Raw genomic sequence first — 26,074 nt, 5'->3', positions numbered from 1 at the left:
GGAGAAAAGTAGAGTTAATTAAAATGGCAGTAGATCATCTGATACATTCTCAGTGAGTAACAACTATTGGGGCTGTATGTTTTTTAAAGTTAGGAGAGGGACTCAAAATTCCCAGATATGCTTGATGCAAAGAGAACTACAGTAAAAAAAAAAAAAAATCAGTTCTTTTTGCCCATCAGATTTTATACCATCTAAGTGAAGAAATTCCTTTATTTTCTGTCACACATTCGGTCACCACTACTTGCTGGGAACAGCTCTTACTGGGAGAAGACACATTACACATTTCTCATACTTCAGCAACTTCCCCTATTAGATAATCTAGAGCAGCCTGTGAAAATCCTAACAAACATCAAACTTTCATTCAAAGCAGAGTACCAGACAGTACCTGTATTTTTAATATATGAACACCTCATGTTTTGCTAATTAGGTCTTCCTATGGGACTCATTTCATTCTCCTTTGATTTTTTCCTTCAGCTGACTATATATCTGGAGTATTTTTAATAATTGTTTAACAAATTGTTCTAGATATTCTCCTGTTAGAAAGCATACAGAACAAGGAAAGGTATTTCCTTCACTAATGTGTTCTATGATCCTGTATAGTAGGTCATACTGTATATCTTGGAGTAAAAAATAGAAATGAGGGAAAAGGATGGACTTTTTGGTTGGTTTGGTGGGGTTTTTTGGTGGAGGGTCTTTTGGTTTCTTTTTTTATTTCTTCTCTTTTGAATATCTTTAAACATGACTGAATATTTTAGCATTGTATGTTTAAATATTTTGACTGTGCTTTAAAAGGGAATGAAATTCTTATATATCAACTTAGTAGAACAGTAAGACTCATATGAGTGTCTGCTTTTTTTTCTGAAAGCAGAGGCAGAAAGAGCATTTTGCCTATTTTAAATAGCTGAAATCAGATAGGCATCCAGAACTCAATGACAGTCCCAGCAGCAGATAACTTCTGCTCAGTTGGGAAGATAGTGAATGCTTAAGGCAAGAAAGAACTAGTGGAGAAATCTGAGAGAACAGAGACAGGGAGACACAGATTGTGAGGATACAATAATACCATTTATTGAATAACTTGTATTTTTCTTCTTCTCTTCCCTTTAAGTGCTAAGTAAAAATGCACTGAAAACAGAGAAGCCAAGCAGCAAACTGAAGGCATTGGAACATTCTTTGCCCAAGAAGTGGCCCTGGTCTTTAAGGGAGCAGGGGTAACTTTCATGAAGCATTACATGCATTCAGAAATATTTTAGGTATACAGATTGAAAGTAGTGGACAGTGGTTAGCAGTACCTGCTAGCCGCACTTTTCCTCTTTAGTAGTAACTGTTGCATTAATTTGGTTGTGTCAACCAAAGTTGCAGCCAACTAGTCCAGTTGGGAAAATTGTAGAACAGACACAGGTAGATTTTTTTTTTTTTTTAAATTCCAACCAAACTTAGAGGATGGAGAATACTGCTTTTGACCTGAGAGCCAGAGCATGCAAAGGAAAAATGCACGCATAAGGATTCCAGATGCGTAAGCTGTCAATACACGCCAACTCTATGGGCCCACTGTAATTGTTAATAGGAAATGTTGGAAAAGAAATTTGTTTTCAAAATAAGTCTCCCATCTGTAAAATTATCGAGGGTTCAGGGAATAATGAGAGTCAAATTATTAAATACAGTATTTTCCTGCTGTAATTCTCAGTATTTTTTCTTGCAGAGTTTAAGAATCTGAAAAAATGGAACATGCTGGGAAAAGAATGTTTCTTCTGCTCAAGCCCAAAAACTTCAGAAAAGTAGGATATGGGTATGTTTAAAAGTACAGGAACACAAAGGTATACCTCAGCTGAGTTTGGACATCTTGTCCTTTCTGAAGCACAATAAAGGTCAGCAAAAAAATGTGTGTATTTTCTGATGCTGACTGAGAAATGTAATAATACTTGTTGTCTCTAAGGTAAATCCCTCAGTTTCTTGTCCTGAAACCTAAGGTATGAATATCTAGGAGAGCGATAGAAAAGTGCTTGTGGAAACTGAATTGGTATCTATTAAAACTCTGATAGTAACTGAATTATTACCTTTCTGAGAACTGTCTAGGGACTCTCATTCTGATGAATCCTATTGGATCTAGTAAAACCACGAACCTTTTTTTGTTCAGATGGAGGCACTTGTAATAATTAGATGCCTGTTTTCTGAAGTCTTTGAAATGGTCTTTAATGAGAACTTAAAAAATAACCAACATTATATCTGGTAACTATCAAAGTAATTAGAGTTCCTTGAGAGCAAATACTTGGAAATTCTCAGAAAGAGAACAGTGGGAATTTGAGAATCAAACATTATGAAAAATTTGAAAGGTGTCTTCAGCTGAAAGATTCTGTCACTGTACATAGATGTTATCATTATCAACATGCTTATGCATTTTCAGTCATAATCCAAACACTTGTTGCAGCTAGGGAAAAAAAACCCAAGTGGACAGAAAGGTATTGCCTTGAATCAGCCTGTACTATGGCAAAATTCAACTCAGAGGAACTAACACAGAAGAGCAAGCTTCTTTTTAGAATGACATCATGAAACTCCAGGACATAAACATTGTTTTTCCCAAACCAGGGAGACTCAGATCCTCTGAAGAAGAGGGAAGCTGGGAGAGGCAATACCATGCAAACTCTCCTGTTACAAAGAAACTTAAACACGATACTCAACTGGCTGACACCTGTTTGTTCTTAACAAACATAATTTCCTTGATAACTTGCAATCTTAGTCCTTATTTACAGTGATTTCAATATAATTTTTATCCTTTTTGAAGACGCACACGTTCATGGCATTTCAGAAGGAACTCCATCAACATTTTAAATAGTTGATACTACTCAGTACAAGGACTAGAAATACCTTATCATATTTTTTTGTTATTGCATGTTTTGCACAGCAAAATCTCATCAGTATTTCATAAACATCCTATGAATGCTTAATGCACTTAAGTCTATTTTATTTAAATTATGAGTGCTCAGAATATAGAAGAAATTATTATTTGCTTCTGATACACGGCTTTGTCTCTTGTACTATTAAAATCCATCTATTTTTATTCATTTCAGCTCTTCATATTACCCAGTTCATCCTACTTGTTATTCAAGTCCTCCTCTGCATTGAGATTGACCCCATCTCCATTATATCAGTACATTTCATTTGTGAGTCAAGGTCATTAAAGAGAATATTAAATAAGATTGTTCAGTTGATGAACTCCTCTAATATCCTTTTTCCCTGAAATACTTCCACTTTCAAGATAACTCATCATTCTGGGAAGATAAGGAGGATACATGTAATAGACAATGGGTCAGGAATGAACTCAGTCGCTTGAAGCCTCTTCCTGGAACAGCAATAAACAGAAACCTGTTACTATTATCAAGGACGTTACATATTAATGTTACTGTGGAACTGGTACCTGACCTGTGTCTCATTCTGTCGTCCTGTATGTGGCCTGGCCCTTTGCTATGCCATTACATTTTGTTATGCCAAACCTATCCCAAGCTGAGCCCAGCATGAGGACTACTGGAAGCATGGCTTGTGCACACCAGAAAAAGGAACTTGTACCAGCAAAATGCCAGGTGTGGGGTCAGGGGCTGCTGGATAGACCTGGAGAGAAGCTGGGGGATCACTGATGAGAAAGCACTCATAAGCTGCAGGAAAAGAGCTGGTAACAGAACACAAAAATCTCCCAGAGGAGTGGCCTCATGTCCACAGTGACACCAAGATGGTCTAGAGGACAACAGTGTTAGTGAGGAAAGACAGATACCCCCAACTCTTAAAATGTAACCTAAATATTTTCAGAGTATCACAGAATTTGCAGTATCATGATTCTTACTTTTTAGTACTAATATTATGAAATGTTCAGATGATATCATGCATGCAAGTACAGTAAAATTCCACAATTCTTAAAGCTTTGATGAAGTGGTTTTATAGCTGTGCAGGAAAATATTGCCCTCTTGTCCTTTGGTGTTGAAGGTCCACCACTATTTAGCCAGTCCATTGGAGCTGGCAGGCCAATGGGGTGAGAAATTAGACACACTCAGCAACGTTGCTTAGATAAAAGCCATTTCTAGGGCTAGTAAGATTGCAGGTAAAGCCAATCTGGCACAAATAAAGAGAAACTGGGAAGAAGGAAAGAAATTATTAGAAAAGCTTAACTGAACTTCTTCAAGCATGTTCCAGCCACTTTCGTGCCTGTTGGCCTATGCAGATTGGCAGTACAGTAAAAGCAGGTGTGGAGAGGAGAGGTCCCTAGGCAAAAGGGAGGCCGAGCAGCAGCTGTGCAGGCTTACAGAGTGTGCTCGAGCTTTCTGTTCTGTAGGCGAATCATGATGTAGAAAATGAAGGAGGGAAAAGAGGTGAAAGCAAAGGTAAAATGGGGAACTGAAATAGACTGGTAGCATCTGAGTGACCTTGATTCAAGCACACTGCCTCACGATATATGGAACTACAAACTGACTTTTGAAGCATATTGGTCTATTTTACAAGGATTTATTGTCAAAAACTGTGATTTGGTTGCAAATAGGCTTACAAGTGTTCATACAGAAATTTGATACAGTCAAGCAAATTCTTGCTTTTCTATTGCTTCTCTGCTGTGGCACAGAAGCCCTGAGTTGGCTTAGAGTGGCTGTGCAGATACATCCCAAAAACAGCCAGGTTGGCACCTTACGTACAGAAAACTGACTTACAGAACAGCCTCATGGTAAGCTTTTCCTGTGACTCAGTTTTTTCGTCAGTCTGAGGAATTTACAATTTTGAGTTAGAGTTAAGCTTTGAGAATTGTTATAAATTGAATTTTAAAAGCCCTTACAAGTACCTCTAAGAAAGATAGCCACAAAATCACAATTTAATTTATTTGAACTTAGAGCCTAACAGTATAATGGAAAAAGAACTGTGCAGTCAACAGCCAAATGAATCAAGACTTAATCTGGGATTTTAACAGAACCTAGAAGAATTAGCAAACCTCTGAAAATCCCTTCCTTAGAAAAATAGGTAAGACCTAGGTTTTTAAAGAAAAGTCAGTTATCAATCAGTTTCCAAGAGTAGATGTTGCATACAAAGTATCACAATTCAAGGTCAGGATTTTGACTAGGTAAATTCTCTTTCATTAGCTATTTTCCTTGGATATTAATCAATGTGAGAAAGCAGCAACTAAAGTCTAGAAGTTACACAAGTGTGATCCAAAAGAAGTTTCCAATGACAGCATCAAGCACTGTATCAGCACAGATAAGAGTGCTTGATTATAAAATCCTCATGAAAATTAAGGACACACTAGTTAAGGAGTGTATCAAAGGTCTGCAAGAAGAAGTCAGGAAGATAAGCAACGTTTCTCAGTAATTTCATTTTAAAAATACCACATTTCCATACTGATGCTTCTTTCTTTGGCCCTTCCTGGGTTACATGATAGTACTACGAAATAGATGAAACTGAAAAAATTTATTTGCTTCATTTCCAACATAGTCTTGCATGAGTTTCTTAGAACACTGAAGCTGAAAAATATTGTGTATGAAAAAGGACAACCGTCACCCATCAAAAAACCAGCATATCTATTTCACAGGAAGGGGAGGTATTAGGTGCTTTTTAGTAAAGGATATGAATTATTGACTGCTTTAAAGGAGGTAACATCAGCTTAAAAAAGCAGCACACCGTTGCAGGAACCCTTTTCACTTGCCTCACCCAGCAGTAAGCAAAGTCATGACAGGGAAATCATGTTTGCATCCCATAAAACAGAGACAGAGAAAGAAAGGCTGGAAACTGCCTCCCTAATCAGCTTCTAAGAGAGGGAAACTACAATGTTCTGCTATAAAAATGATCAGTTCTGCAACATAGCATTCAAGATATAATACTCTCTCTGTGCACTATTCTTACTTAAGTTCTTCCCGCAACTGAATTAAGTGTGATTTTATTAATTAACATTTAAATTTCATATATATGACCTACTTTAGAGCAAACTATTTGTTCACCGTAGGCACAATTCTCCAGGTTTTAAAAATTTCCTTTTTCATGTCTTCTATTTTTACCATCTTCGTAAGTGAAGTAACAAGTGCATGATTGACCTCTTTATGAGAAAAATCTAATGTGTAAATTAGTAAGACATCCTAAGGTTCAGTAACTAAAAGTGACATGAAATTCCCTTTTGCTTTTTAAGCTAATTATCTAATTGATGCATTTGCTTCATTAAGCTTTAGGTTCTTTTTCTTTTTTCAAGTAGTGAAATGCTAGCTGACATGCATTTTAAAGAGATATCACTTTCAATGGCTTAAGACAAATTTTAAAGTAGTGTTTCTTAGAAACTTTCAGCAAATAAGGTTTCAATCATGATTTAATACAATGGCATACCAAACATTTTAAAGGTTGCACAAATACTATTCAGAAGAACACAAGCTGCATTATCCACCTTGAGCATCTTAACACTAGTTGTGCACAAAATAACTTCTTTTCCTGTTGCAAGATGCACAGACTTTTAAAGTGCAGTTTTACAGAACTGAGAAATTAGGCAATTCAACTTAATATACATACACACAAAAATTATTATGCATATTTTTACAAAGGAAAAAAATTAGTACCCAATAAATATAATTATTAAAGCCAGGAGGACAAATTGAACCGTCTGTGAAAGGCCTATTCTCCCATAACAGGTGAAAAGTCTGTTCAACAGAATTAATGTTAATCGTATCAGGATACGATGTATATTTTCAACAGAATAAGGGTTACTTACTGATTTGAGCTGTCATAGGGGATATTGTTGCTTTTTCACAATACTGTTCTTTTTGTTGCACTTTAATAATAGCATTGAATGCAATCATTAAATATAATGAAATGATGTAGTAGCAACACACATTATTGAATCTTCTAGCTAAAAAATGGATTTAAACTTAGCAAAGAACAAAACAGAAATACTATTTTACCTAAGTTTGGAGAGGTATGTTGTCTGTTCTACATGAACTCATTATCTACTCTGTCTGTATCACTAAAGAAAATTATGGCTACTTTTCATTGAAGTTTCTGTTTCAGAAGTAATTAGAACACAGAATAGACTGTAAAGTATCTTAGATTTGTAGAGACAAAAATACTTGTATGTAATTAATGGAATTTTCAGTGAGCCTTCACTAACTACTAGTAAGGTTTATCTGTACCAAGACAGGCAGGGTTCCAGCTACCACTGCCCTTTCCAGTTTCCGTAAACGACAACATAATTAGGCAGGGTGGAACCAGGTGTCACACCTATATTAATGTAGCTGAGAAGGAGCAGAAGTGTTAAAAGGAGTCAGAATGCAAAGGAGTACTATTTTGGAAATGTGACGAAGAGAAAGTGTGTCAGTTTGAAAGCCACACTGACTGTTGAGCAAAACCTACAAGCAAGTAGACAGAAACCTGTTTTAAATAGGACTCTTGTCTAACATCCTTTTTTAATCTACAGGCATTTAATCTTCTACAATCTGAAGTGTCAGGGTGAAAGGCAAAGCCGATACTTTGCTGCTCAGATCACAGCCCCATTCAGGAAGGTGAGTGTTCAATCCACAACAACCTTCTAGCAGCAACATGGAAGGATCCATTGCCTGGTTAGAAAACGATGTGCACCCTTCTTCAAGGCATCTTACTAGTAGAAATCAGACTTCCATTATTAAATGTTCTTACACTGTGTGGTGGTTTGGTCCTGGCTAGGTGCCAGGTTCTCAGCTTTATTGCTGGCTCTCTACCTCCTCCCCCACAGCAATGTAGGCAGATGGGTAATGGAGGTGTGCTGGTTTTGGCTGGGGTAGAGTTAATTTTCTTCACAGTGGCTAGTATAAAACTTTGTTCTGGATTTGTGCAGAACACAGTGCTGATAATACAGAGATTTTTTTTATTGCTGAGCAGGGCTTGCACAGAGCTTTCTTTTCTTTCTTTTTGTACTGCCACACTGGAAAGGAGACTGAGGGTTACAATCAGTTCACCACATATTATTAATGCTGTTGCTTTCTTCTCAGAAAGAGGAGCCCTTGCCCGGCTACAGCATGGGGTCCCTCCCACAGGAGATAGTCCTGCACAGACTCCTCCAGTGTGAGTCCTTCCCATAGGCTGCAGTTCTTCACAAACACACTGGATTTTTCTCATAAAGAGGTCAATCGTGTACTTGTTACTTCATTTATTTAGGGGCAATAAATAAATAAATAAATAAATATCCGTGTTTCCTTCTGTGCTTTGTGGCTATTATTAGGATAACATATTCCAGGATAAACAGATCCCCTTCTCAACAGAAATTAGTCTGTGAGACCCCAGAGATAAGCCTTTAGGTAAGCTATACCAGCATCGATTTTTTACATGGTTTTGGCTTTCCTAAATCAGATGGATTTGTGCACTTGATGATGTCTCTATATCCCTGCTCAGTCATCCACCCGTTTCCACCTCTTGGCTGCTACCTTCTTTTATTATATCTGGCTTCTGTCACAACTTCCTTGTTCATCCACACAGGTTTCTTGCTAACATTGCCTCACCTCCTGCATATGAGACTGGACCACTACCAAGCTTGAAAGTGGAGATTCTGGAAAATCAACCTGCTCTCCTGGACCCATCTTCTCTCCAGGGCCATATTCTCATGGTGTTATTCCAAGAAGATCCATCAACATGTAAGAGCCTGTTCTCTTGAAGCACAGTGTTGTGATCCTTCTTTTTACCTTGTTGAAGCCTTGCAAGATCCTGAACTTCTCTATTTCATGCTCACTCCAGAAAAGGCTGCCCATCCCAGGCTTCAAATTCCCAAGCAAATCTTCCTCGTTTGTAAGTATGTGGTTCTGCAGAGTGGTTTTTTTGTTGGCTAATTGATCACTTTTGTCATAAGTGAACCTTTTTTTCCCTATAATTCACCTTTTTCCTCTGTGATGATGTATCTGCTCAGGAAAGCTTGCAAGGTAAAACCAGCAGAATCATAAAGAATGAGAGTCAAAGGACAAGTGGAATTATAAACCAACAGTTGGTGGTATGGTTTCCTATTAGAGCATTCATGCAGCACTTGAAAACAGCATACATTAAAATGCAGTCAGGTATTTTCTCACACAAATTCATCTCCAGCTGCTCAGCAGGCTTAAAATAAATTTTCTAGCATCTCCTGTGGCAGACACTCTGGTGGTATGCCTAAATTCAAAAATAGTTCAATGGGTGATCCAATGGTCTGCTTATTCTGGTAATTTAATACGACATTGTGTCCTCTCATTGTTCCATGTGACAGCAGCATCCTTTATTTGCCCTGCGTTAGGAAGTTGGCTGTGAAACTCACCGGCATTCAGTCAAATTCTGCAGTGGACCAGACAGCAAAATATAGTTCAGCATTCAGTAAGGTTTGTGGTGTGCACCTGCCACACTGTGTCACTGTGCTCAGCAAGCCACTTACAGTGGCCCACTCAGAATGCCACTACATTTCTCATTCTGCTTCTGCACTCACAATACCTTCACTTGTAGTCCAAATTATGCAATGCAATAAAACATCTTGAAAGTGGGAAACAAACAGGCACCAAAAATTAGTTTCAGTAACCCTTGCTGTGTGGAAATTGAATGATAACACCCCCCACAGGGTTGTAGAGATTTACAGCTAATCATATCTGTTCATATCAATGATTCACCATTCAGATCCTGGACAGTATGTAAATACCAGGCTCCCTATAGTGTCTCTAATAATTTGCCTATGCTCACTTTCAGCTGGTATTTTTTCCTCCCCAAAACCATTTAATAAGATCTAAAGGTTTGGTTCAAATCAGATTTTAAGTTTTGTGGATAAAAAGACAAGGGATCTTGGATTTAGCACTAAATGCAATATAATTTTTAATGATCTCTTCATTAAAGCCATTACAAAAGAGAAAAAAAAACTTGTACTACACTGCACAAAAACCTTTAAACTTTCATTAATCAATAGTTTAACATTGCTATATATGATTCACTTGTAGCAATGTGAATTTAATAAGAGAAAACTTGAAAAGAATTTGGGGCTTTAAAGGAATTTAGCTACAATGTGAGATGCCTCCATAGCATGATGGGAAGTTGTGGGTGCAAAGATCAGACAGAGGTTTGTAATTTAAAAGTTGTGTATGTACAAGAAATATATGTATTTTCTTGGTGTGGTAGTGAGAAAACAGACAGTTAACCATTAGACATTCTCCTTCCCCTTTGCAACTTTAAATGTGTCAGACTGATACATAAGGATAGAAATTCCAACAGATTTTTTTCTTTTTTTTCCCCTTTATTTTTTCCCCCAGCATCTCAGCTATTGAAAACTTCCACAGCTTTTTGTTCACTTTGGATAAAACAGAATTTTAGCAACTTGACCATGGGAAAAAAAAACAATCTCATAATCAAAAATATGTTACTTAAAGATGCACACACACACATCTCTTAACAAGATGCAGCCACTGCATCTCATCTACACATTAGCAACCCTATCATGATCAGCTTGCTCATGTGCAGCAGCTTCTCCTAGTTTCTTAACTTCTCCACTTCCAGGGCAGAAATTTCACTATATGCTTTCCATAGGCAAAATATTTATACATATTTCAGGTTTTCTTTGAGAGATTCACCATCTTTCACTGACCAAGTCAACAGGAAGCTTTTCCTGAAATGCCACACACAGCCACTTCCAGGTAAGTTTGAGAAAGTGAAAATAAAGTAAACCCACGTTTGTGTGCTGTATATCACTTTTACTATGCAAATGATTGTTTAGAGAAGAATAAAAGGCTGTAAATATTTTGAGAAGTGGGCCCCCAGTGCCTCTTCAGTCTGCCAAACGGCGGCGCGTGCTTTGTAATTATGTAATATAGAGAATACCAGCTGGTTTGAATTGTTCTCAGGGGCTTTGGATGATATCGAAATGCTCAGCTCCCCCAGTGAGAGCCATAATCAAGCAAGTAATACCGTAAAGTCAGACCAAATTGACATTGAGTTGTTGGCTCTTAACACACTTTAAACCAGATGTTAATGCTGTACGCTGTGATTTTGAAGTTTTTTTGTCTATTCTTTCCTTAGATAAAGCACTATTTCTCTGAAAAAATAATGTTCTTGCATATAGACACTCTCTCAGATGTTGCACTTTACATTTTCTGAAGAAACAGCCAGATGTTTATTTTCCACTGCTATGGCACAGAATAGAAGGGGTACTTGTTTTGCTGTCAAAGTGGTTTTGGGAGGCAACCAGCCCAGACATTGTTATGTATTCAGCATGACAATGGCTTAAAGTGGAGTCTTAGGAGCAAACTTGTCAATTCCTACAGTGGCACTTAGTAAGAAGAAGTGGTAGCTTTTTGTTAACATGTAAAAATTAGCAAGCATCTTCATTAAAAAGTTTTTGCAATAAGTTCTCCACTGCTTTACAAAGCAATAGACATTTAGAACATCTCAAGACCTTGCAGTCTTTAGATCTTCACAAAAATGTATTAACTATAATATTATATCCATTTTGTGCAATCTAACATAGAAAATGAGAAAGGTCTCAAGCTGTTGCTGCAAATCCTCCCCTCCTGAAGCATCACAATTAAAGCACTCGCCATAGAGATAATGTCTTCCTTCACAATTTTCTTAATAATTTTTACAGCATGCTGAGACAACCTGCAACTTTTATGAGAAGGCAAAGAGCTCCTTTCCTTTCCATACAACACACTCCCAGGTCAAAGACTCTGTAAGCCAAAGAATGAATTGGGAACCACTCACCATGTTTTCTATGCCTGTGACTGTTAGTGGAGCTGAATTTAACTACATAGGCTGCTCTTCTTGCTGCTTATAGTAGCAAGTTAAAAAGTTACATCTCACCTCCAGCAGGTGTCTATTGCAGTAGTGGGATTGTCCTAAGAGCACACTGCACTGGACTGGACTGTATGGACTGGACTCTACGGACTGGAGACCCAGCAATCAGCTGGGTGGCCCAGCTCACTGCCTGGGTGCTCAACAGCCAATCCTCCCACACAACCAGGGAAAATTTTACACAATGCCCATGCAAATCCTATTCACAATTTATAATGTTCTCACAGTATTAGCCAAAAATCTGCCAAGTCTGAAGGACCCAAAAATGTCTGCCATGTATTACATGTATCATGAGACCAGTCTAAGTTCCTCTTCATCCTCACTCCCCTCCTCCTAGCCTTACCAGTTTGCCACTCTGATCCCTTGACAGCCATTCTGTGGGTTTTAAGCTGCTTTGCATACTGCTGTCTGATCCGGGATGTGGGAAACTGAGTGCTGTGTGATTACATGTGCTGTTAGACAAAGCCACTGCATAAGGGATAGAGGTCAACAACTTTGTTGGAAAAAAAAAAGAAAGAAATGCAAAAATGTCCTAACCCCCTGCTGTATATTATAATATCCCAAGGTGAATCACAGTGACATTTCCTCCCTAAGATGCAAGTATAGCACAGTTTTTGTAAAAACGTACAGCAATTCTTCCCCCAAAATCAGTATAATACAATTTTATCCTCTTGAATCAAAAGCACTAAAAACTGTTCTGTGTATTATCAGTAGCCTCCTTCCAGATAGCCATGTTAAAACAGCAAAGACAAGCCCCTAGGTAATAGAAATAAACACAACCAATTATGTTATCAATTATTCAGATGGATAACTACTTTAAAGAAGACAACACAGCTGCTTAAATAATTAATAATATTTAAGACACTAACAAACTACAATGTCACTTAGGATTTTTATGGTCTACTGGGCAAGTATTTTTTGAAAGAGCACATAAAAATAAAGGAGCGTTTGAAAGACTTCTATTTGGGTTATGGAAAGATTGTATCAGTATTTCAGGTTAGATTTTAAAGCTACTTTCCACAATAATGTTCTATCCCAAATGACCTGTTTTAAAAAAATATATGTTAGCCTTGTATTTTGTTTTCTATTGGGCCTATCTTTTTTCTCTTTTCCTTATCAGTTACATTATTTTCAGTATATAAAAAACTGACTTTCAATCCTTCTTTTCCCAATGGAAGTCCATATCAAAATGGAAATGTGTTGGGAATGGGTGCTGAGATAGACCTCTTTCTTGAATTTACCTGGAATTAAAAAAAAAAAAAAAAAAGAAAAAGAAAAAGAAGATGTCCAATCAGCTCTTGCATACATAAAAAAACCCCAGTTCCTTTTGAGGAATGAAACAAAAATAGATGCAACTGCCTTTTTGTGTGTAGGATACCAACTCTACTATTATTATCTGTTGTATCAGTTTTTGTTAGTTCCGTTTATACAACAGAGAGGAGGGACAAAGAGATTTTTGCCTTGATGAGCACTCAGAAATTTCTTAATTTCTTTGCAGGAGTGCCTAAAATTAGACTAAATCTACTCTTTGATATCCAAAAGGCTTGGCTTTTTGGCATGAGTAACTAAAGCTCTCTTGCGAGGCATCCATCACCTTATAAAATAACTGAAGGTAGGTTTTTATTCCGTGTCTATTAAAGAATGAAAGCATCTCTAATTTAGTAGGACAATTCCTGTATCATTTAAGATTAACATCATTACTACAGACATGTGCCTTTTCAAGCCCAAGATCCTGTGGCAGGTTTGATACACATTATTTCCAGAATTAACCTGGAGTTGAGTGTAGTTTCTGAGCTATAGTTTCAGAGGAAAAAATGTAAGCAATAAAAGGTAGTTACCCCCCAGGTTTCTTTCCCAGAATCTTCTCCTGCAACCATGCTTCACTGATTGCTTGTGATTCAAGGACATGACTGTGCAGGAAATTCGTCACAGCAGGCTGGAGGGGTGTTCCATTTATGTTCAAAAAACAACAGACTCCACAGTAATATGTCTTCAGCCTTGCTCCAGCACAGCAACTACACAGCAAACAGCTCCTCAGAAAGTATCAACACCTGACTTCCAGAGGGAGCAAAATGATTTTTGATTCACGATGTGATGCCTGGCCTACTGATACAGGCATATTTAGAATAGGGTTTGAAAATGGAAGCAATTTAAAGACACTGATGTTTAAGGTAATAAAATCTTGTTTCAAAAGATACATGCAATTTTTATGTCAGATCTTAATTATCTGCAAGAGGACTATGTAATTTCTTTGACTAAACTAATAAATATGGTTGCTTCGGTAAAATTTATTTTATTTTACATGTATTGTTCATTCTGAAAAAAATCCCCGCATTTCTGATTTTTTTTTTTTTTTGGAGCTGCTTCTCTCATGATTTTTAGGAACTCATTTAATATTCTGTGCAAACGACTAAATATTAAATATGTTGCTGCTTTGGTAAACCTAAAAATAAGCCATGTTCTTTTTTCCAGCACAACTACACAGTGACTGAACTGGAACAAATAATAGGTTTCAACTAGATGACATTTCTCCTTTTTTATCACCACTTCCCCAAGGGCTGTATGCCAAATTGGAGAATGATAAAGTAAGGGGAAATTATTTAGTAGAATGGATGTTATCAGGAACATGGGAATGAGATCTAAGATCAACCAGAATAAAATCACAGATGGCAGGTATACAGCCACTATGAAAAAGGCTTTTAGATATAGTAACATGAGAATACTTAGCAATAGTAAAAACTTCAGTTATTAATAGAAATGATAAAATTTCATGACATGCCAACAAGGCTCAAGTATTCAAGTAATACTTGAATTTACAAAGAGCACAATATGGTACTCATCACATGAGAATGCACAAAGATTTTTTTCACTATGTGAGTAAATTAAGGGTATAAATACACGATATGGACTAGGCAAAAGAATTACTTAAACTGCTTCTTTTTTATAATGACCTCTCAAAACTCTGTGCAGATGAGTGGAGAGATACTTCAACCACTGCTACTAGTTTTCATAGAAACCCCTTAATTTCAAGATACTTAAGAAATTTGAAGGCAGTCTAACATTTCATTATGCAACAAAGGCAAACAAAGAAGTATGAATACCATGCATAATGAAAGAAAAGATTGCCAAAGATTTGATTTCTAGAGGATGGGAATACAGTTAAACACGACATTTGTGGTTCTGTAATGAAAGTCTTGGCAGCCATACTTAGTTCTACTATTTTAAGAGGTTATAAATTGGTAACTACAAACCTGGGATATTCTTAGAATTTTGCATTGATTCAGCTAGAATCACATTCACTACTAAATATAAAATAATGCAACACCAGACAATACCAGTAAATAATGCACTTGGCATACTAAGTGATCTAAAATTATCTAATATCTAATCATTCTCAAAATGCTGAAAGTGCAGTTTTGTAATGTTCAGTACTAGAGACGATCCCATTAAATATTTTAGAATAGCATGAAGGAGTAAATAAAAAAACCCAACAAACAAGATTGCTGATTTTTCAAATTACACTAAGAATGCTTGTAAATTCAGATATGCAGGAGAAAATAGTGCATAGAAACCAGTTACTGGGCAGGCAGCACATCTAGAAACCACGAATATGGCCCACACTAACAGAACAGGAGGTTTGAACTCTGGAAAATGATGAGGCTGGAAAAGGTTCAGAGAGAACATAAGCTCACAGGTTAATGTTATGATAGAATGAAATTCTTGGGCAGGAGCAAGAAGTATTAAGCAGAAATAATGACTGACACCACCACAGTGCTAAATTGACATTAAGAGCATTTCACATGTACTTGGCATGCATAAGCCAAAAATTATTTTCAGAAACTGAAGAAATTCCAGGGAGAATTTAAAAAAATAATTTGGTTTTGGTATCTCTGCATAAAACATTCAAAACCGATCCATATGCACCATACATCAAGAAAATGATTTCAAGATGATCAGATAAGCAGCTTTTTGATTTTTCCTTATCCTGCTCCAGTGCCTCTATCCCACCCCATGCCTGAAAGGTGCTACTGTCTCACACAGCAGTTCTGCAGGTAGGAATCATGCCAAAAATGATGGGATACACCCTCCTCACCCCATGTATTTTCTGACACCCTACATGAAAAGTGAGAACAGAGAGTGGACTCCTCAGCTGGAAACAACCCTGGGTCAGGTTGCAATGGGCAGTACTAATCCCTGAAAAAAGAAAGAAATAGATGGAGCCAGACAGTTCTGATGGGAAACTGGCATGACGTTTTTACAGTGGGAATGCACAGGTACCAACCACACTGAGCTCAGGTGTTTGGCACTTCAGTCTCCCAGTTTGTGCCCATTGAATGGCGTCTCCATCCAGAAGCAGTAGTGAGGGAAGCTTGGGAGAAAGTCATACTGTGTTTGCACGACATATCCACACTTGCTTTCCATGATGAGTCAATTCAGCATTAGCTGCTCTGGAGAAACACTGATTGTCTGACCCTGTTCAGGTAAAAATCTTACCAAGGGAAAAATCTACTTGAAAATTAGTGGTGTTTTACAGGCTATCTTTTCAAATTTTATTTCTGAAATGGGAAGACGTGGATTGTTATGAAAAGTTTTTAAAAGATTAAGAGAAAAACATATTTAGGTTTTTCTGTAATTACTGTAAGACATTCAGCATTTGCCTTACAGATTCCCTGGAAATACAGTAACTTTCCATCACTTATATGACAGGTGAAGTCAAGAACACCCCCCACGTGACTGCTGATTGTGTGAACTATGAACTATTACGACCACAAAAGCCAAGGAAATTCCCCCTCAGGAACAGAATACTGACATACCTATTCCTAAGTCATATACAGAAAATTTAATATAGGAGATACTTGCCATATTTGAGCTGTGATAGGAATTTTTTCCTCTCTACACTTGTCCCTCCATTAGTAAGTGCCTTTAGACTCACCCATCTACAAATACCACAGAAGTTTAAAGACTTACAAAGATTTACCCATTAGAAGAGCTGCTTTCAGTCAGAACCATTAGCACGGGAAGAAATAAGCCTTCTAATTAGGCATTTAGATATATTTTCAAAAAAAAAGATGCAATTATTTAAAAGCTATCAAATGAACAAACACTGCACTGAATGAGTCTTCTGTTGTTTGCAGCGTTATTAAAAGTTACAAAAAACTGCACTTTTATGGAAAAAACCAAAATGCAGATGGGTTGGTGGGGAATGGACTGTAACTGGTTATAAATCAAATTAAATTCTGAATTAGCATGCATTTTAAACTCTTTCTTCCACTTCAGTCTCTGTTCTTTTGCACACAGAAAGCTTGGTGAAAGTTGGAGGAATTGAAAGAACCCAGTACAATACACCTTCATCTCAGAGTCCTGTATGAGATAACATTTCCTCTCACCCCAGCTCAGAGATCATGCTGCTCAAGAAGCAGGATTTTAAGGACTTTGAAAGCTGATATTTTAGATGTTAGGCAGCTAATATCTTTTAAGCACCTGGCAGAGAAGTTTAATCTCTTGACCAATCATTTTTATGTGTACCTGTCCTACAGATTCAGCATTCAGGTTGTGCACTGTTGGAAAAAATACCAAATACTTCTGTGGCAATTCTTTGTTGCAAAGGCTTTATTTGTTAATGCTCACATAGATTGTTTTGCTTCAAGTTATAAATGAGGTTAGCCAGCATCCAAAGAACTCGTCTCACAGTAAAAAATGGTTCAAATTAATCTTGTGGTCTACAAACTGATCCTGTGGCTGGGCACTTACTGCAGCTCATACAGCCTCAACTTCTCAGAAGTACAATTCTACTCATGCCAAGGCCCTAAAAAGGCAGCTACACTTTCACGAGAGAACAGGAACATCCTTTTATGCCAGAAATACACAATATGAAAGCCACAAAGGAGAATGAGAAATATAGGTCTCACTTTTCTAGGACTGCTGTTAAAAAACCCCTCATTTTCCATAGCTTTCATTCTGTGCGACTGCGAAGGAAACCCAAAAAGAGAGTGTGAGATGGAAAAAAAGAGCTAGCAAAGGGATTCTTAAAGGATAGAAGGTCTTTCAAATGATAAGAAAATATATGTGCCCTCTCAGATGTGGAGAAGAATACAAGGATTAGAAAGGAAGAAAACCCAGTGAGATGAGGCAGAGGGTTACAAATGCAATACATGGAAGCAAAGCAAGCAGGTAATTTTTACAACAGAAGAGATCTTGAGCAGTGAAAATATAGCAATATACATACGGGAGGCAAAAAGAGGTGTAAATATATTGGGTGGCCATAAGATATAGAAAGATGTCATAGCTTGCAAGGAGAGAATAAACAAAGGAACAAAGGGTACACCTCTTAGAAGGCAGATGGGAAGGGATATTTTGAAGTGGAAAGTATGTAGGGATGGCATGAAGAATGATTTACAGGAAAAATATCAGGAGGCTTCAGGCAAAAGGAAAATAGAATTTTGGCTTGAAGGGGAATGAAAGAAATGCTTAGTAGAAGGTTTGGGTTTTTTTAAAAGATGTAGCTTCAGAATGAAATGGCTAATAAAGAACAATTGATAGAAAAATTGTATGGAAAATATGGGTAGTTTAAGGAAGACATTTCAAGGAATTGGTATTGGAAGGGATTTTTCCACTTCAAAATGCAGACTATGTACTCAAGAGAGATGCCTGAAGCACCCAAGATTGGGATGAAACATTTGAGTGGGCCTAAAGAAACATCAGGAGCTAAACCAGAGATGCATAAAGTGGAGAGAAGTAAATGAATGTTGTCAACCAGAGATACAAATATTACCTGCATCCATGACAAATGGTAGAACCAACATTAACCAATCTAAACCTCCTAATTAAGCAATTAATCAATCAAGGCAACATATAAAGAAATCATATTTAACAGTAGCTAGCCGTATTTTCTCAGGATGAACAGCCACGAGTTTCATAACTTCCAGAGGTCTTCAGCATTCCCACCTGCTACATTCTATTTTTTTCATATGCTGTACACCTGCAGGATAAAGGATATACTAACAGCCCTTCAGTATGTATGTCTCCCTCTCCAAATACTTACCTCAAATTGATTACTGAAGTACATATTTACTGCCTGTCTAAGCTGCAACTTAAATTACTGAAGGACTCAAAACAATCTTAGAAAATGGTAATAACCAATGCTCCCCAATGCTTATTGTTTTAAGACCTGCCAAAGATTAGATATGCACTGTGATACTGATACGAGAAGATGAGTTATTTCCATTCAGTTAACAGGAAATTACTTAACACAAAAAAAGGAAGAAAAAACATAGTGTTTTTTTCCTCTTCTGAGTTTGCACTTGTAAAGCTGTCACATCTTGTCACGGTCAGGGGGAAAAACCTCACAAACTCTCTGGAAGAATTTCTTTCCAACATACTTACTCAAATACACAAACTGTGTTCGGAATACTCATTTTGGCAGAGATCTGAAAAGTTACTCACATCTTGCTCAAGTCTATGAATCAGAAACTGAGGTCATGCTGCTCCTGCTAAGTCATGCAGCTTCAGGGATTTTCTAACAGGGAGCTATTATTGCACTTTGCTCACATGTATCCATCAATTTCAACCACCTTGGCTGGTGTATTTCTCATATTTTCACTTTCATTTCATTTCACTTTATCCTGTCTCAGCTTTTAGGCCCAGGAGTTCAGATATGCAATTTCTCCCTTTCACCACTTCAGAAGCATCCTGTTTGTTCAGTTGGTGTCATCACCCATGAGGGATTCAGCGTCAGAGTTTAGGCTTCGTTCTCATGCAGGACAGCACAGCACCTGTGAGATTTGTCCTTTTTATCTTCACAAGACTGAAAATACTATCAGTGAAGCAACACATTACAGATTCGTCAGTATTATTATATGGCTGCTGGTGAAAGGTGCTGACAGCAGCACAGTTCAGAAGCTCTCTGTGCCAGCCACAGAAGGTGGTTATGTTTTCATCTGCTAGTACTAATACGCCATGTTTTGGGACCATCAGAAAGAGAACTATCCTTGAAATAATTTTTAGGGCAATTTTAGTTCCTTAGCTTTAACACATCAGAACTTTTGTTCTGCCTCAAGATGTACCATGACTGTTGAAAACCTGCCTCCTTTTCATGTTCCAAACCTGCTTTCTGCTGGCTTCAGTTCAGTCCCCTCTTACTTACAGAGGAAGATGTACTCAGCCTGGCCAGGCCACTCTTGGTCCTCCTAAGTACTAATAGTGAGCTCAAGACCTTCATTTTCTGTGTGAAGTTCTGACTTTTTTCTACCTGTATCACTTTGTATCTGTTTACATTGCATATCATCTGCCATTTCACTGCTCAGTCACTGATTCTCTAAGTTCATCTTGTACTTGGTTGTTGATCAACCTGGTGGTTACTATTCCGAGATAACCTGAATATCATGAACAGACTTGGTCATATCTGTATTGAGTCTTGTTATTTCTATTTCTTTGTTGTTTTTTTTTCTTTTATCCACTACCTGAATACTAAACTAACTGTACAGGCAGCAATCCTTTAGTCACTTAATTTCCTTAAAACTTCTGGCAAGTCACCTTTTTGAAAGCCGCCTGGAAATTCTGACAATCTCCTTTACCCATGTACTTGTTAACGACTTTGAAGAATTCCAGCAGCTTTATGAGTCAAGCATTCTATTTAAATAACCATCGTAAGTGTTCATGATAATTATCCATGTGTCCATTAATTGTATCAGCTAATGATGTGTCTAAAGGATTTAGAACTGTTGCTCTACTTTCAGCTACACCTGACTGCTTATGCACTTTACCCACTTAAAATTGAAAGTACTATCCCTAACAATTATGCAAAGATAGAAATTTTCTGATTTACCGGTTATGAGCAGAAACTGTTTTGTATGCAGTACCTGCTGGTATCTCTCTTTCACTACTGGCAAAAGTAATTATAAGAACTCAAACCTTAACCAAAATCCTGCCCAAGAATTCCTACTTAAAATTAATTGGATATAACTTCCTGTTGTTTCCAAATTTTGGCATAATTAGGCTCATATCTATTTTTAATTTAAAATACCTAAATTTCCATTAAAGAACTGTTTAGTTGTGAACTTCCATCATCTTAAAGGTCTCAAATAGATGATTGCAATGGATTTAACAGAACTGAGTATCTGTGATGTAGATACCTTTCATCTCTGTCAGTGGTCCTCAATAAACATCTGAACAATTTTGTTCTCCCATCTCATCAGCAACTGAATAGGTCAGGCAGTTGGACTAGATGATCATTTAGGTCCCTTCCAACTGAAATACTCTATGCTATCCATCCACTGCTAAGCTGGCTTACTTCTAAGAATTACAAATTTAAATTATGTACAGAAAGCATGCATTAAGCACAATGCAATGCTATCGACAAATGCTCACACTAGGTTACGTTATGCTAAAAAAATCACTGTTGAAAATATACCCTCATAAATGACCAAATTATATTTAATATATTGAAAATAGTCCGTACAATTTCATTTTATTCCAGTTACAAAAGTTGTAACTGATCAGTTGTAACTGATACAATAAAAAAGATACAACAGCCTGTGAGCAAAACACAAACATATTTTCTTCCAGCCTTGATTTGAGGCAGGTTCTAGCCTATGGTTCACCAAGCAGAGAAAGATGGTTTTCTTCCTTGCATCAGACACAAGCAAGGAGAAGATTTTGTACATGTCTCATGACAACATTTCATCTTAATACAATCTGGTCACAGCAGCTACTGCAGAAAATTGCTCACGGTTTGCTGGCACCATGGGAGACCATCATTACTGACAAGATTGAGAAACCCATCAAAGGCAATTCAGGACTCAATCTAACTGTGGCATCCAAGTGCTGCGCTTTTTTATTGGGGCTATTTTCTTGCATCTCTTTAATTCTTATTCACGTCCATTGGTCCTTGACTCTCATTGCGACTCAATGCAATAAAGGCTTCAGCTCAACTCAATTCAATCTCAGAAATCATCAAAAACTAAGATTTATGTTATAGTTTTTGGAAAACCTTATGACAGCTACCAATTCAGGTGAGGAGATGTAATCTCCTCTTCAACAGCATTACAAAGATATTCGCCTGACTCCTTCACAAAGGGAATGCACAAGGCAGCCTATTCTGTATCATGTTGTGATGACAGAAGTCACTTTCTCTGTGATGTTTGGCAGAAACCAGTTACCACCTGTGTCAGCAACTCTGTTTAATAGGTTTGTTTGATTGATTGAAAGTCATCTATGGTATGGTAGTTTTTTACAGAAAAAAAAAAAATTCTTCTTTCAGTCTCATGGTCACCACTCCAAATCAGACTGGAGCCATTGCTACTTTTAAAATACCATAAAAAATATTATTTTGAAAATATATGACTTGCTGAGCTTGCAAATGTCACACAATAACCAGAAGAAAACAAGAAGCAAAAATCATAGGTCTATTTCTGTCTTGCTATTGCAGACAAGATACCTCTACCTGCAAAGGGGAGGGAGACACTAAAATTCTGGAAAAGTTACAAAAATACATCCTTTTCATGAGCATGGCAATAGATACAAAGATTCATACTGTCTTCAGCTGAAGCTGATGCACTTGCCATTATACTGCACCAGGTATATGGTTTTCACCTGTAATACAAATCTCTTACCAGTCTACTATACCTTACTGTGGCAAAAATTAACAGCTAGCTTTTCCCAAAACAGAGTTAATCAAATGAGTAATCAGAATTTAGTTTGGGAAAGGAAAAAAAAGGAAAAAAAAATCTGTGATTCTTCTTATTTCTTATTTTTTCGGTACTAACTTCCAGTCCCTATTTAAAAGTTCTCTCAAAAAAACTACATCCCCAGTCTCTCACTAGTAAATGGTAGGATAGTCGAGCTTTTGATTTTCATCAGTTATTGAAAAACAATCTCTTTATAAACTCAAAATACCTTGTTTCCAAATTTAGTACATATTCCCAATTTCTAAATATCCAGTTTGGAGAATCAACTTGGGGCAAGAAGGAATAGAGTGTGTGTGTGTGTGTGTGTGTGTGTGTGTAGTGGTATGGGTTTTTTTGTTTTTTAATGTCATCTAGTCAGACGCAGAAAAGAGGTTAGGAAGAAAAGTCCTTCTCTGTAGGAGGGTGCTGAAGATACCTTCAAAAGCCTTGTGATCTATTTAAAAAACCCAAAATATCTGGCCAGCCTTCTTTTGTAGCCTAAGGCTGGTTCCATATCAAGTGAAGTCATCACAGACTACCTTCATTATGGACATCACATTACTCTTATCATGTCATTAAACAAGCAGAGTGCATTAGGCCAATGCTAAGAATTCCTCTCTTTCATCATTACATTACACAGATCCAAAACAAAATACCCGATGATACCATGATCCAAAGCCAGGAGTGGCCAAAACACTAGCAACCCAGCAAGATACTGCCACACTTCCCTCTGGGAAAGTGATACCGTGCAAATGGAAAAAGGCAGCTGTGTGCTGGACTGCCACATATGAAGGGATTAAATGAAAGGAAAATTATTTGGTTGTGGAAGCTATCCTAAATTTTAGGTAAATTAGCATGTTAAATTCATTCCCTTTTCAGGTGTTTTTTCACAAGAGATTCCCATCTACTACCTGTGAGATCAGAATCACATCAGTATCATGCCTCTATTAATTGAAGCTAATTTGTGCCTTTTTATAGCTTGGAAAAAAAGTAGTAAATGATCACACACACAGAATAAAGAGAGAGTGCCATTAAAAGTATTCAACACATCTAGTTGCTCAGCTAGGACAAAGGCAGTTTCTTTTAACCACAAATCTAATTAAAAACAGCTTACATAGAGCATCCCCAGGGTATAGTGAGACAATATGGAAAATATGCATATTTAAAATCCCTGGATTTAAATCTAGCAGAGCAAATAATGCAAAAGAATGTAGAAATATTTTCAATTAAATTTAGAATCCTAATTATTTTTTATCTTTTTCAGGTAGGGTCTTAGGTTATTTGGACACATTTAACCATTTTATCTTTGGTCTATGTCTTGGGGTGACTTTATGATGTGTATCCCATATCCCTGCCCTATACCCAGAAATTAATTTTGTGCCTTTCTATGCCTTTAAACTGAGCCTGAGAGGAAGACGGAAAAACTGAGCAAAACTTCTTCAAAACAGTTTGCAGCTTGTTCAAGGTCACACAGAGATAGAGATTTTTTTTTCCAGCTGCAGTGGGGGAGCGAGGAAGCACCCGGCTTGCAGGCTTTTTTTCCAGTCAGCTTTTGGCCAGTTTTCAGTTTCTTTTTCTCCAGAGAAAGACTGAGAGTTGAACTTTTCTTTCCTTCCCTGGAATTTCGGATTTTCTCCCTTTTCTGCTGGACTGCTTCAATATCGGAGCACATCAGGAGGACTTTCCACCGAGCACAGAGGGCCTGGCCCTGGGCCAAGCCCCAGCTCCGAGGAGACCAAAGGGAGGACTCTGACACTTTCCCAGGTTTTTTCTCCACAGCGAGGGATTTTATTATTTGGCATTATTATCCTTTTCCCGTGTGTTTGTTAAAGAAATAGTTTTTATCTCCTTCACTTTCCTTCGAGGAAAATTTATTTTTCCCAAACCTGGTGGGGGAGGGGTGGTGGTGACCTGCCTTCTCTCAGAGGATATATTCCTAAATTTGACCAAACCGGAACAGTCTATAAGACAGGTTTTCTAGTTGGGCCTCAGAATCTGTAGACAACACTCCAGATGAGTAATCTGGTTGATATCATCACAAATACTATGTGATAGAAGAACTGAAGCTTTACATAATTCTGCTCATTCTTTGGAAGATGCAGGAAGATCTCACAATGAAGCACCTGCTCCATTTAAGTGGAAGTGACTGAAAATGCACCCCTAAATAAGGATCTTCCTCTCAAGCACTATTGCCCAAAGCGATATCTGAATAGCATCTAGCAGCAGGGAGAAAATGAAATTACAGAAAATAATCTCAGCAGCAAAGATGGAAACCTGGGATAGAATAAAGACAATTAAAAGAGATCTAAATCACATTCTGTACTTCAAAAAGTGGGTGCTGGTAAAAAGAACCAGCAGAGAATAGTCTGATAGTAGCTGCTTTCTGTGTTCTTGATGTATTTTGGTTAGCAATCATGTAGAGGCAGCTGACTGTGCAAATGCATTTTATATGGCTGAGGAGAGTCATACCTCAGGTAAGACCGACATTTGTTTTAAAACGTATGCCTTAAGCTTGATGACAGAAGATAAACTAAACCTTGAAAAATGTCTGTGGCTTACCTAGGACTGAAAAGCTGTTTGCAACTCTAAGAGGATTAGCTGGGATAAAAGACCAACTATTGGTCAGGCTAAAGGACAGAAATCTCAAATGGAGATTTCAAGGATACTTAGAATGAGTTCTTCACAAGGAGATTCTCTTTTGCCCAGCCACGGCCCCCATGATGATCAGGCTGTAGTTTCTGACCACACAGGTGAGATTAAAAATGCAAAGGCATCACAAGGAAGGGCTGGAAGCAAAAAGCAAGTGGAGCTAGTTCAATGTCTATTTAATAATACCTAGAGCTTGCACAAAGTGCCAAAATTGAGATAACGTAATGAGGCAAAAGAAATAGAAGGGATGTAATTTATTTTTAAGAAAAAATACCAATATCCAGATTCAGCTGAATCACAGAAGGAATGATGGCAGCACTGCGTCTGTATGACAGCATACACCAACTGCCTACAGTATGCTAGGGACCCAAAATAGGCATATTTGTACATTTTCAGAAATGCATAGTCAAGAAACAACTCCATTCCCTAATCATGAAATGGATATGGAGAAGCACCTCAGTCTATGGAAAGGTGTCTATCACCTAAACTCACTTGTACCTAAATTCCCCAAACAAATAAAGGCAGTTGGTGTGTTCAAAACAAATCACTCCAAAATGACTAAGGCAACTTTCCCTGACTGAAAAGAGAAGCTCACACTGGGCAGACAAAGCCAAGACTACCTTGGTGGGACATCCAGCAGTTAGCACAATTGCTGACAGAGACAGGACCCAGGCCTTCCAAGCTTGAGAATATTTGAAACCCACTGCTCAGGAGTGCCCTGCTTATCTGACCAGAGGCAGAACTGAGAGGGAGCTGCCTCTGCTCAGAGCTGAAAAACCAAGAATGGTAGAGGCAAAGGGCTGACGAGAAAATGAGCATAAAAAGGTTGATATGGTAGCTTTTCACAGACCATTCACAGACCATTGCCTACAGATTAAAAATGGTTTTCGGAACAGGGACAAGCTTCCTGAACTCCCAGAGGAGTTTGCTCTTCACTGGGCTATATGTTGTATACTTTACATTTAACTTTAAATACAATAGTCTACTATTACAGTAGGCTA

At 37.6% G+C, this 26,074-nt stretch overlaps 1 protein-coding gene and 1 long non-coding RNA gene across 4 annotated transcripts in view; one reads left to right on the top strand and one right to left on the bottom strand.

The window, feature by feature from the left end:
- Positions 1–26,074, bottom strand: part of SASH1 (SAM and SH3 domain containing 1) — a 538,649-nt gene that overhangs the window by 353,690 nt on the left and 158,885 nt on the right. The gene's annotated exons all lie outside the window — the stretch shown is intronic.
- On the top strand, positions 1,647–3,372 carry LOC108447170. Its single transcript, XR_001862580.1, has 2 exons — positions 1,647–1,786; positions 3,066–3,372. It is a non-coding gene; the product is annotated as an uncharacterized LOC108447170 (long non-coding RNA).

The sequence above is a fragment of the Corvus brachyrhynchos genome, unplaced genomic scaffold (genome assembly GCF_000691975.1).
Source record: "Corvus brachyrhynchos isolate BGI_N302 unplaced genomic scaffold, ASM69197v1 scaffold595, whole genome shotgun sequence".
NCBI classification, from domain to species: Eukaryota; Metazoa; Chordata; class Aves; order Passeriformes; family Corvidae; genus Corvus; species Corvus brachyrhynchos.
Note: the sequence above shows the minus strand (reverse complement) of the source record. Positions and strands in the feature narration are given on the sequence as shown.